The sequence below is a fragment of the Salvelinus namaycush genome, unplaced genomic scaffold (assembly GCF_016432855.1).
Source record: "Salvelinus namaycush isolate Seneca unplaced genomic scaffold, SaNama_1.0 Scaffold2, whole genome shotgun sequence".
Taxonomy (NCBI): Eukaryota; Metazoa; Chordata; class Actinopteri; order Salmoniformes; family Salmonidae; genus Salvelinus; species Salvelinus namaycush.
Window position 1 is genome coordinate 816,544 of NW_024058785.1, and position 13,180 is coordinate 829,723.

Sequence of the window (13,180 nt, forward strand, 5' to 3'; positions counted from 1 at the left end):
CGCCTCTCTCCCTTTTCACTCCCCTCTCTCTGCCTCTCTCCCTTTTCACTCCCCTCTCTCCCTTTTCACTCCCCTCTCTCCGCCTCTCTCCCTTTCACTCCCCTCTCTCCGCCTCTCTCCCTTTTCACTCCCCTCTCTCCGCCTCTCTCCCTTTTCACTCCCCTCTCTCCCTTTTCACTCCCCTCTCTCCCTTTTCACTCCCCTCTCTCCGCCTCTCTCCCTTTTCACTCCCTCTCTCCGCCTCTCTCCCTTTTCACTCCCTCTCTCCGCCTCTCTCCCTTTTCACTCCCTCTCTCCGCCTCTCTCCCTTTTCACTCCCTCTCTCCGCCTCTCTCCCTTTTCACTCCCTCTCTCCGCCTCTCTCCCTTTTCACTCCCTCTCTCCGCCTCTCTCCCTTTTCACTCCCCTCTCTCCGCCTCTCTCCCTTTTCACTCCTCTCTCTCCCTTTTCACTCCCCTCTCTCCGCCTCTCTCCCTTTTCACTCCCTCTCTCCCCCTCTCTCCCTTTTCACTCCCTCTCTCCGCCTCTCTCCCTTTTCACTCCCTCTCTCCGCCCCTCTCTCTTTTCACTCCCTCAGGTATTGAGGTATTCTGCCACTGTGTACTCTCTGTTTAGGGCCAAATAGCATTCTAGTTTTCTCTGTTTTTTTGTTAATTCTTTCCAATGTGTCAAGTAATGATCTTTTTGTTTTCTCGTGATTTGGTTGGGTCTAATTGTGCTGTTGTCCAGGGGCTCTGTGGGGTGTGTTTATGTTTGTGAACAGAGCACAATGACCAGCTTGCTTAGGGGACTCTTCTCCAGGTTCATCTCTCTGTAGGTGATGGCTTTGTTAATGGCCCATACCCTCTTCATCACCAATCAGCCCTGCCATTGTTTGTATTCATACTGTTTTGTAAAGAATGGCTTCTTGTCTGTTAGGTTGTATTCCACTGGGAAAGTGATTACAGTTTTCTCAGTGACTTTGGTGCATTTCTTAGATCAAAAGTGCAATTCTTGATACTACTTGTACAAATTCCAAATCATCTAGTCACTTGTGCACATCATTAAAGCAATTTCTTATTCCTTTGAACAAATTGCAATTGATAATGTACAAGTGTCAGCTTTTTTCCACATTATCAATTGCTCACGTCATGTTGATCAAAATATAGTAGATGGTTCTCTGTTGAATAGTCTTACCCCTCAAAACATCTAGGCATTAGTTCCTTGCATAAGCCATTACATGCTAAATTGTTTAACTATTTGTCATAAACTGTCAACCTCTCTCCGCCTCTCTCCCTTTTCACTCCCCTCTCTCCCTTTTCACTCCCCTCTCTCCCCCTCTCTCCCTTTTCACTCCCTCTCTCCCTTTTCACTCCCTCTCTCCGCCTCTCTCCCTTTTCACTCCCTCTCTCCCTTTTCACTCCCTCTCTCCGCCTCTCTCCCTTTTCACTCCCTCTCTCCGCCTCTCTCCCTTTTCACTCCCTCTCTCCGCCTCTCTCCCTTTTCACTCCCTCTCTCCGCCTCTCTCCCTTTTCACTCCCTCTCTCCGCCTCTCTCCCTTTTCACTCCCTCTCTCCGCCTCTCTCCCTTTTCACTCCCTCTCTCCGCCTCTCTCCCTTTTCACTCCCTCTCTCCGCCTCTCTCCCTTTTCACTCCCTCTCTCCGCCTCTCTCCCTTTTCACTCCCTCTCTCCCTTTTCACTCCCTCTCTCCACCTCTCTCCCTTTTCACTCCCTCTCTCCCTTTTCACTCCCTCTCTCCGCCTCTCTCCCTTTTCACTCCCTCTCTCCGCCTCTCTCCCTTTTCACTCCCTCTCTCCGCCTCTCTCCCTTTTCACTCCCTCTCTCCGCCTCTCTCCCTTTTCACTCCCTCTCTCCGCCTCTCTCCCTTTTCACTCCCTCTCTCCGCCTCTCTCCCTTTTCACTCCCTCTCTCCGACTCTCTCCCTTTTCACTCCCCCTCTCCGCCTCTCTCCCCTTTTCACTCCCTCTCTCTCCCTTTTCACTCCGCCTCTCTCCCTTTTCACTCCCTCTCTCCCTTTTCACTCCGCCTCTCTCCCTTTTCACTCCCTCTCTCCCTTTTCACTCCCTCTCTCCGCCTCTCTCCCTTTTCACTCCCTCTCTCCGCCTCTCTCCCTTTTCACTCCCTCTCTCCGCCTCTCTCCCTTTTCACTCCCTCTCTCCGCCTCTCTCCCTTTTCACTCCCTCTCTCCGCCTCTCTCCCTTTTCACTCCCTCTCTCCGCCTCTCTCCCTTTTCACTCCCTCTCTCCGCCTCTCTCCCTTTTCACTCCGCCTCTCTCCCTTTTCACTCCCTCTCTCTCCCTTTTCACTCCCTCTCTCTCCCTTTTCACTCCCTCTCTCTCCCTTTTCACTCCCTCTCTCTCCCTTTTCACTCCGCCTCTCTCCCTTTTCACTCCCATCTCTCCGCCTCTCTCCCTTTTCACTCCCCTCTCTCCGCCTCTCTCCCTTTTCACTCCCTCTCTCCGCCTCTCTACCTTTTCACTCCCTCTCCCTCTCTAAGAACTTCCCATTTGAATCAATAAGGATTGCAGTTGTGGGTGACTATCTGGGTGGAGCAGACTGGGAGGCTGGTATTCTGACCTGGGCTGGAGCAGACTGGGAGACTGGTATTCTGACCTGGGCTGGAGCAGACTGGGAGACTGGTATTCTGACCTGTGCTGGAGCAGACTGGGAGGCTGGTATTCTGACCTGGGCTGGAGCAGACTGGGAGACTGGTATTCTGACCTGGGCTGGAGCAGACTGGTAGGCTGGTGCAGTGTCATCAGGCTGTGTGGTGGAGGCCATCCTGTTCTCGGGTTCTGCTTGTGTTATGCCAACCACCAGGTCATTATTACCACCAGGTCATTATAACCACCAGGTCATTATTACCACCAGGTCATTATAACCACCAGGTCATTAGAACCACCAGGTCATTAGAACCACCAGGTCAGCTGCTGCTGCTCCAATACAGTATAAGGTGAGACGGTGAACTGATGTTGAACTGGGCAGTCAGCTGCTGCTGCTCCAATACAGTATGAGGTGAGACGGTGAACTGACGTTGAACTGGGCAGTCAGCTGCTGCTGCTCCAATACAGTATGAGGTGAGACGTGAACTGACGTTGAACCGGGCAGTCAGTTGCTGCTGCTCCAATACAGTATGAGGTGAGACGGTGAACTGATGTTGAACCGGGCAGTCAGCTGCTGCTGCTCCAATACAGTATGAGGTGAGACGGTGAACTGATGTTGAACTGGGCAGTCAGCTGCCGTCATATAGTATGAGGTGAGACGGTGAACTGACGTTGAATCGGGCAGTCAGTCATTCATTCTGTACTATGAGTCTGGTCTAACATTGTTGGTATTGAAAAAACCTACTGCACATTGTGGTGGAAATTCTAACCAATCAGGAGAGACTTTGCCATTTCTTCAAACAATCAACCTTTATTTGATAAGAATTGCAATAATGTAGCTGGTCAGCCCTACACTCTGAGGTGGAAGGCCGAGAGCTCGATGAGTTCAGAAGCCTTATATAGTCAAACTATCTTGTGCATATAGAAAACACGTGATCTTGGTGTGTGTCCGTGTGTGGAGAACGAGACAGACTAACTGGGAATTGGTCATCTCATTCTGTAGCAACAGATAGTTATTCTAGGTTTCCAGTGAGGTGTCAAAACAACAGGAAGTCACTCTAGACACAGTTCCTCTGAAGTAGATCAACGGTTCCCTTAATTGGGGCAAGCGCCTTTGGCCTCTCTGCCCAGAGGATGTGTCTAGAACTAGTCTGGAGATAAATCAGACCCAGCCTGAACTGTGTGATGTAGTAGGGAGTTGTAGTTTCTCTAGAGATAAATCAGATCCAGCCTGAACTGTGTGATGTAGTAGAGAGTTGTAGTTTCTCTAGAGATAAATCAGACCCAGCCTGAACTGTGTGATGTAGTAGGGAGTTGTAGTTTCTCTAGAGATAAATCAGATCCAGCCTGAACTGTGTGATGTAGTAGAGAGTTGTAGTTTCTCTAGAGATAAATCAGATCCAGACTGAACTGTGTGATGTAGTAGGGAGTTGTAGTTTCTCTAGAGATAAATCAGACCCAGACTGAACTGTGTGATGGAGTTGTAGTTTCCAACAGGCCAATATTCAACATATTTTAGCGCATAAAATGTAATTAACTACAATGACCATAATCCATTGCCTTGTCTGTGTTTCTTTTACACCTGCTATGTAAGAGAGACAGAAGAAGGCACAATGGTCATTGCAATCTGGTATCCTTGGGACATCCCAATCCTAACCCCTAACCTTAAACCCTGACCTTAACCATTTTAAATGTCAACTTTAATGGGCTAGGGACGTCCCAAAGATGTATCTCTACCTGAAAATACATGATCTAAGTGATTGATAGTTGGTTTTCAGCAGTCATAAAGCCTTATTTACTTTAATGAACTACTAAAATAGTGATTTTGTCAGAGCACAGACAGCAGCTCTACACTTTATTGACTGACTGATCCAGTCATCCTTCCATCCCTCCTCAGCCTTCCTCTCCTCTGAAGACCCAGTGAGGGTGGAGCTCAGTCAGAGAGCTGTTGAGGGACTGGTTAGGAAGAACACTTCTACAGCCAGAGAGGTGAGAGGTCACACATGTTTTAGATGGTAAATATTTCTGTCCCCTTAGTGGTTCATCACGTCAGCTAAAGGGAATATGTTCCATCATCTATGTTTATTTACATTAGTGCAAATTGTCCACTGATATTGGTGTAATTTCTCACCCCTTTTGGCTGTATGAAAGTTAATTTCCCCTCAGACACACATTTGTTCTTTGCTATTATGAAGGTCATTTGTGTAGAATGTACTTTTCCCCACTCATTCACCCCACCTCTTTACGTTGCTTATTTATATTCAGTGGCCTGACTGCGTCCAGACTGTCAAAGGCCCATCCTGGTAGATCTGAACCTAATGCAGCTTGGAGTGATCAGATGACAGAAGTCACATTTAGGTGCCAGGTGTAACTGAGGCTGTAGATGCTCCATATCCATTACTTTGAGTGTTTTATATAATATGACTAAATGTGTTTCTGTGTTGCAGGGGCAGTCAAGAAATGGAACGGCAAGGCCACAGAACATGACATAAGCAGAGCTGTGAGAGACCACCTCAAGCCCCTGGTAGAGCCGGGGGTGGTGTTTACCACTCCACCAGCAGAGCTGTGGGAGACCACCTCAAGCCCCTGGTAGAGCCGGGGGTGGTGTTTACCACTCCACCAGCAGAGCTGTGGGAGACCACCTCAAGCCCCTGGTAGAGCCGGGGGTGGTGTTTACCACTCCACCAGCAGAGCTGTGTGACACCACCTCAAGCCCCTGGTAGAGCCGGGGGAGGTGTTTACCACTCCACCACGCCTTCAGCAGGCTTGAAAAGTGAGATTGATCTGGTTGATCCAATTGTTTGTTTCTGTTTTCAGTAGTTGAATCCTTTGACATGGGATTGATACTGATTTTCATACTAAGAGGGACCAAGAGTCTTTCGATTGGTCGGTCATTGGATTCATATATATATATGTACATATATATTCATATTCCCTCACTAAGTTTAAGCATCAGCTGTCAGAGCAGCTTACAGATTATTGTACCTGTACACAGCCCATCTGTAAATAGCCACACACAACTACTTCATCCCCATATTGTTATTTATTTATTTTTGCTCCTTAACACATCTATCACTCGTGTTTAATTGCTAAATTGTCATTATTTCGCCACGATTGCCTATTTATTGCCTTACCTCCTTACTCCATTTTGCACACACTGTATATAGATTTTTCTGTTGTATTATTGACTGTACTTTTGTTTATCCCATGTGTAACTGTGTTGTTTTTGTCACACTGCTTTGCTTTATCTTGGCCAGGTCACAGTTGTAAATTAGAAATTGTTCTCAACTGGCCTACCTGGTTAAACTATCATTATGACATCATGGTCACCTGGTTAAACTATCATTATGACATCATGGTCACCTGGTGAAATAAAAATAACATTTGTTGTTGAAATCAAATCAAGCTTTATTTATACAGCACATTTCAGGCTTGAAAAAACACAAATATTTAGTACACAACAAACAGAAGACTAACAAGCACCGTACGGAAATTCCATTGATTAAAATATTAATCGGATGCAATATCCAACCCAAAATATAAGCTTGTTTTTTTATGGGTGTGTCTAGTTGACTAGTAACAACAACTGGGAACTAATAGACACCCACTATGAGACCCACTAAATCTGTCCAAGAAGAGGCAAACAAAAGAAAAAGCCACACCAAACTTAAAGACAGGAAGCAAACCAAAAAGGTGGAACAACTAAAGGTGTTGACTCTCCACATCTATCAAGACAACTGGAGCACTGGGCCAGACACTCTTAAATAGAAACTGGACCAGCTCAGGTGAAACACCTTCCCACTAACGAGATGGACAAGCCAGCACAGGTGTAACACATACTGACTAACGAGGTGACACCAATCAGTGCGTCCTACGTGCTGACGAGCTAACGAGCTATACAATATATAGGTACTGAAGTCCAACCTCAAAACATAAATGGAAAACCAAAGACTATAACACCATAAGAGAAAGCTTACCAACAGAAAACAACTTCCATTTCACATTATAATCAACTACAATGCTTCACCTTCACCAATATAAACATGGCGTCTACTGGCTGTCAACAATTAAAAACAAGAAAAAAAATGTATTTCTAGAACTCTCGTCCAATTGGAACAAACCCAAACAAAACTCATCTCCAATACAGAAAAACGTGCAGTCAAAATAAATTGTGATCCATGGCAACTCACTGCCTAAACGCAAAACGCTAAACTTTTTGACTGCCCACCCTTTATACAATCAGTAACCAAGTTGTCCTTACCACGGACATGTCTAATTTCAAAAGGAAACTCCTGCAATATCCGTAGTAACTTTCCACCTCACTGCGGAGCTTCTCTCTCTTTTCAGGGTTCACTAGATAGGCATGTTGTTGGATCGGGCCCCAGTCCCCAATGTCATGCTCTAGTACATTTGGGTTGGCACATCTGAGAATGAACCCTGATATTCTAAAAACAGGGCAACAATGTCAATATAATTGTACCCAAAGAATTGTCAGTTAGTTGCATAAATAATTATCATTACTAAATGTTACATGAATTGGAAATATTAAATATTTGGTTGCATTGTCTTATTTTCAACGGTTTTTCAATTACATTGTGCCAGGTGGGATAGCCCCCATGTCAAAACACAGTTTTAACATGTCCAAATCAATAACCAATTTGCAGAAACAGTTTGGGATAAATTGAAAACCTAAACATAACATGTGCTATTTACACAAACATCTGCAGCAATAATCATATTTCTTGTATTTTTTTAAACAAGCTCCTTATAAACTGCACAAGCACCAGAAACACTGTTGTTTTGACAAGTAGCAATAAATCACTGATATCGATTAGGGGGGAAATCAGGTTGTACGTGCTGTTGAAACTAACACAACAAAAAAAACACATGGAAATGGGAGATATATTTTACCTCACAGGTTAGAGGACAACCTGCAGAAGACAGTCAGCTACATTTGGGAGTGATGCATTTAAATGTAGGGGTCGCTAAACAAAGGAACGCAACACTTATTTGTCATAACTCATCGATATCATGTCAAAATAATTTGTGTGACAGGATGGAGATGAGGTTGCACGTCCTGTTAAAACTAACAGCTCAAAAACCACACGGAATGTGGGAATAATGTGTACATCCCTGGTTAGAGGACAATTTGTAGAAAACTGATCGCTACATTTTGAAGTGTTGCATTTTGATTCAAGTGGGTCACCAACATGGTAAGTGTAACACAACTCTTTTCTTGTTAGTCAAAAAAAGTTAGGGGGCAAACGTTTAGGCATCTACACTGTGACATTATTAAAATACTCCTACAATGTTCAAAAATTCTACATTAATTCATTGATATCATGAAACAACTCCTTCATGTATGTATTTTCTGATGTTTGATCAGAGATATTTTATCAGAGTATCTCTTGTCACACTGATCACAGCTATAAGGTTTCTCTCCTGTGTGTGTTCTCTGGTGTTGAGTCAGCTCTCCAGATCCACAAAAACTCTTCCCACATTGACCACAGCTATAAGATTTCTCTCCTGTGTGTGTTCTCTGGTGTGAAGTCAGCTGGCCAGATCGAAGAAAACTCTTCCCACATTGACCACAGCTATAAGATTTCTCTCCTGTGTGTATTCTCTGGTGCACTGTCAGCTCTCCAGAGTGACCAAAACTCTTCCCACATTGACCACAACTATAAGATTTCTCTCCTGTGTGTGTTCTCTGGTGTTGAGTCAGCTCTCCAGATCGAAGAAAACTCTTCCCACATTGACCACAGCTATAAGGTTTCTCTCCTGTGTGTATTCTCTGGTGTAGAGTCAGAGTGCTAGATGCACCAAAACCATTCCCACATTGACCACAGCTGTAAGGTTTCTCTCCTGTGTGTGTTCTCTGGTGCACTGTCAGCTCTCCAGATTGACCAAAACTCTTCCCACATTGATCACAGCTGTAAGGTTTTTCTCCTGTGTGTGTTCTCTGGTGTATCTTCAGATGGCTAGATGTAGTAAAACTCTTCCCACATAGACCACAGCTAAACGGTTTCTCTCCAGTGCACTGTCAGATCGCTAGATGCACCAAAACTCTTCCCACATTGACCACAGCTATAAGGTTTCTCTCCTGTGTGTGTTCTCTGGTGTTGAGTCAGCTCTCCAGATCGAAGAAAACTCTTCCCACATTGACCACAGCTATAAGGTTTCTCTCCTGTGTGTATTCTCTGGTGTAGAGTCAGAGTGTTAGATGCACCAAAACTCTTCCCACATTGACCACAGCTATAAGGTTTCTCTCCTGTGTGTGTTCTCTGGTGCACTGTCAGCTCTCCAGATTGACCAAAACTCTTCCCACATTGATCACAGCTGTAAGGTTTTTCTCCTGTGTGTGTTCTCTGGTGTCTCTTCAGATGGCTAGATGTAGTAAAACTCTTCCCACATTGACCACAGCTGTAAGGTTTTTCTCCTGTGTGTATTCTCCAGTGCACTGTCAGATCGCTAGATGTAGTAAAACTCTTCCCACATAGATCACAGCTATAAGGATTCTCTCCTGTGTGTGTTCTCTGGTGTACAATCAGATGGCTATATCTAGTAAAACTCTTGCCACATTGGTCACAGCTGTAAGATTTCTCTCCTGTGTGTATTCTCTGGTGTCGAATCAGATGGCTTGATGTAGTAAAACTCTTCCCACATTGATCACAGCTATAAGATTTCTCTCCTGTGTGTGTTCTCTGGTGTTGAATCAGATGGCTTGATGTAGTAAAACTCTTCCCACATTGACCACAGCTGTAAGGTTTCTCTCCTGTGTGTGTTCTCTGGTGTAATGTCAAATGGCCAGATGTATTAAAACTCTTCCCACATTGGTCACAGCTAAAAGGTTTCTCTCCTGTGTGTGTTCTCTGGTGTATTGTCAAATGGCCAGATCGATCAAAACTCTTCCCACATTGGTCACAGCTAAAAGATTTCTCTCCTGTGTGTGTTCTCTGGTGTATTTTAAGTTCTGATGAAGATTTGCAACCTTTCCCACAGTCAGAGCAGAAGTGAGATTTCTTCCCTGTGGTTCTCTGCTGGTGTTTCTTGAGGTGTTTTGACGTGGAGAGACTCTTCTCTGCCTCATCAGCATCATGATGTTGTTGAGGCTCCCCAGAGGATCCACGATAGTCACGTCTCTCTCCTGTATGGACGACAAGTCAGACAGATGGTTAAAGGCCCACAACAGCAGAAATCCACTGTAAAAGGTGATGCCAACAGCGTAGCCATGATGTTGTACAACAATTGACATCTGCCCTTGGTTCATTCCAGACTTGACTGCCCTTGACCAGCACAAAAACACCCTGTGGTGTACTGCACTAGCATCGAATATTCCCCGCGATATGAAACTTTCAGGGAAGTCAGAAACCAATACACACGGTCAGCTTGAAAAAGCTAGCCTGTGCTTTCCTAACAGAAATATGCATCCTGCAGTACTAATTCCAAAAAGTTTTGGGACACTGTAAAGTCCATGGAAAATAAGAGTATCTCCTCCCAGCTGCCAACTGCACTGAGGCTAGGAAACACTGTCACCACTGATAAATCCACGACAATAGAGCAATTCAATAAGCATTTTTCTACGGCTGGCCATGCTTTCCACCTGGCTACCCCAACCCCGGCTAACAGCTCTGCACACCACGCAGCAACTTGCCCAAGCTCCCCCCGCTTCTCCTTCACCCAAATCCAGACAGCTGATGTTCTGAAAGAGCTGCAAAATCTGTATGCCTAAAAATCAGCTGGGCTAGACAATCTGGACCATCTCTTCCTAAAATGATCTGCCGCCATTGTTGCAACCCCTATTACTAGTCTGTTCAACCTCTCTTTTGTATCGTCTAAAATTCCTAAAGATCTGAAAGCTGCCGCGGTCATCCCCCTCTTCAAAGGGGGTGACACTCTAGACCCAAACTGTTGTAGACCTATATCCATCCTGCCCTGCCTTTCTAAAGTCTTCGAAAGCCAAGTGAACAAACAGATCACTGACCATTTTGAATCCCACCGTACCTTCTCCTTCTATGCAATCTGGTTTCCGAGCTGGTCACGGGTGCACCTCAGCCACCTTCAACGTCCTAAACGATATCAAAACCGCCATCGATAAAAGACAGTACTGTGCAGCCGTATTCATCAACCTAGCCAAGTCTTTCGACTCTGTCAATCACCGTATTCTTATCGGCAGACTCAACAGCCTTGGTTTCTCAAATGACTGCCTCGCCTGGTTCACCAACTACTTCTCTGATGGAGTTCAGTGTGTCAAATAGGAGGGCCTGTTGTCCGGACCTCTGGCAGTCTCTATGGGGGTGCCACAGGGTTCAATTCTCAGACTGACTCTCTGTATATATCAATGCTGTAACTCTTGCTGTGGGTGTTTCTGATGACACCATTCTGTATACATATGGCCCTTCTTTGGACACTGTGTTAACAAACCTCCATACGAGCTTCAACGCCATACAACACTCCTTCCGTGGCCTCCAACTGCTCTTATATGCTAGTAAAACTAAATGCTCTTCAACCAATCGCTGCCCGCATCCGCCCGCCCGACAAGCATCACTACTCTGGACGGTTCTGACTTAGAATATGTGGACAACTATAAATACCTAGGTGTCTGGTTAGACTGTAAACTCTCATTCCAGACTCACATTAAGCATCTCCAATCCAAAGTTAAATCTAGAATCGGCTTCCTATTTCCTATAGCCTCCTTCACGCTGCCAAACATGGCCTCGTAAAACTGACTATCCTACCGATCCTTGACGTCGGCAATGTCATTTACAAAAGGTGATTCTACAAAGTATTGAAAAGTATTATTGGTGTGAATACAATAACAACAACATAGACCTACTGTAGGACCCATAACTTCACCTAACAACATACACCTACTGTAGGACCCATAACGTCCCCTAACAACAACAAAGACCTACTGTAGGACCCATAACTTCACCTAACAACAACATAGACATATGACTATAAATAATTGAATATTTCCAGGTGAAACATGGAAACTAAAATGACTTTGTCATGACATTTCATAACCTGATCACCAGATAATTTTGTGTCCAGAATAACGGAAAATAGCTCTGTGTGTTGTACAATAGCCTATCCATCAAGGAACAGTTCTCTCTCTACACATGAGCTAAGTATCTCCGTGTCCAAACAGACTAACGTGACCCTACTGTAAATCAAGCAGACAATAACACATTATAAACATCAATTTGTTAGGGATGTTGGATCCAACGTGGAGCACGGCATAACTGTCTTTGCCAGAGTAATGAATGAAGAAGCACTTTGGTTGTTGTTGCATGTCGTGATGTTTGTCATGTGACTGGCATTCAGAAAATTATTTCCTGGGTCAGCTGATGATAGTTGAACATGTGACTGTAACTAAATTGCTACAGTATTAAGAATTATGTGTAATTATTGAACCAATTATATGCATATCATATCTTCTGGGACCGAGTAGCAGGCAGTTTAATTTGGGCACGCTTTTCATCCAAAATTCCAAATGCTGCCCCCCACCCTAGAGAAGTTAAGCTCGAGACCTTGGGTCTCGACCCCGCCCTGTGCAACTGGGTCCTGGACTTTCTGACCGGCTGCCCCCAGGTGGCGAAGGTAGGAAACAATATCGTCACCCCGTTGATCCTCAACACTGGGGCCCCACAAGGGTGCGTTCTGAGCCCTCTCCTGTACTCCCTGTTCACCCATGACTGTGTGGCCATGCACGCATCCAACTCAATCATCAAGTTGGCAGACAACGCTACAGTGGTCGGCTTGATTACCAACAACAACGAGACGGCCTACAGGGAGGAGGTGAGGGCCCTCGGAGTGTGGTGTCAGGAAAATAACCTCTCACTCAACATCAACGAAACAAAGGAGATGATCGTGGACTTCAGGAAACTGCAGAGGGAGCACCCCCCCCCCATCCACATTGATGGGTCAGTAGTGGAGAAGGTGGAACGTTTTTAGTTCCTCGGCGTACACATCACAGACAAACTGAAATGGTCCACCCACACAGACAGTGTGGAGAAGAAGGCGCAACAAAAACTCTTCAACCTCAGGAGGCTGAAGAAATTTGTCTTGTCACCGAACACACTCACAAACGTTTACAGACGCAGAATCGAGAGCATCCTGTCGGACTGTATCACCGCCTGGTATGGCAACTGCACCGCCCTCAATTGTCGGAACTAGAAGCACAAGCATTTCGCTACAGTCGCATTAACATCTGCTAACCATGTGTATGTGACCATTAACATATGCTAACCATGTGTACGTGACCATTAACATCCGCTAACCATGTGTACGTGACCATTAACATCCGCTAACCATGTGTACGTGACCATTAACATCCGCTAACCATGTGTACGTGACCATTAACATCCGCTAACCATGTGTACGTGACCATTAACATCCGCTAACCATGTGTACGTGACCATTAACATCTGCTAACCATGTGTATGTGACCATTAACATCTGCTAACCATGTGTATGTGACCATTAACTTCCGCTAACCATGTGTATGTGACCATTAACTTCCGCTAACATGTGTATGTGACCATTAACATCTGCTAACCATGTGTATGTGACCATT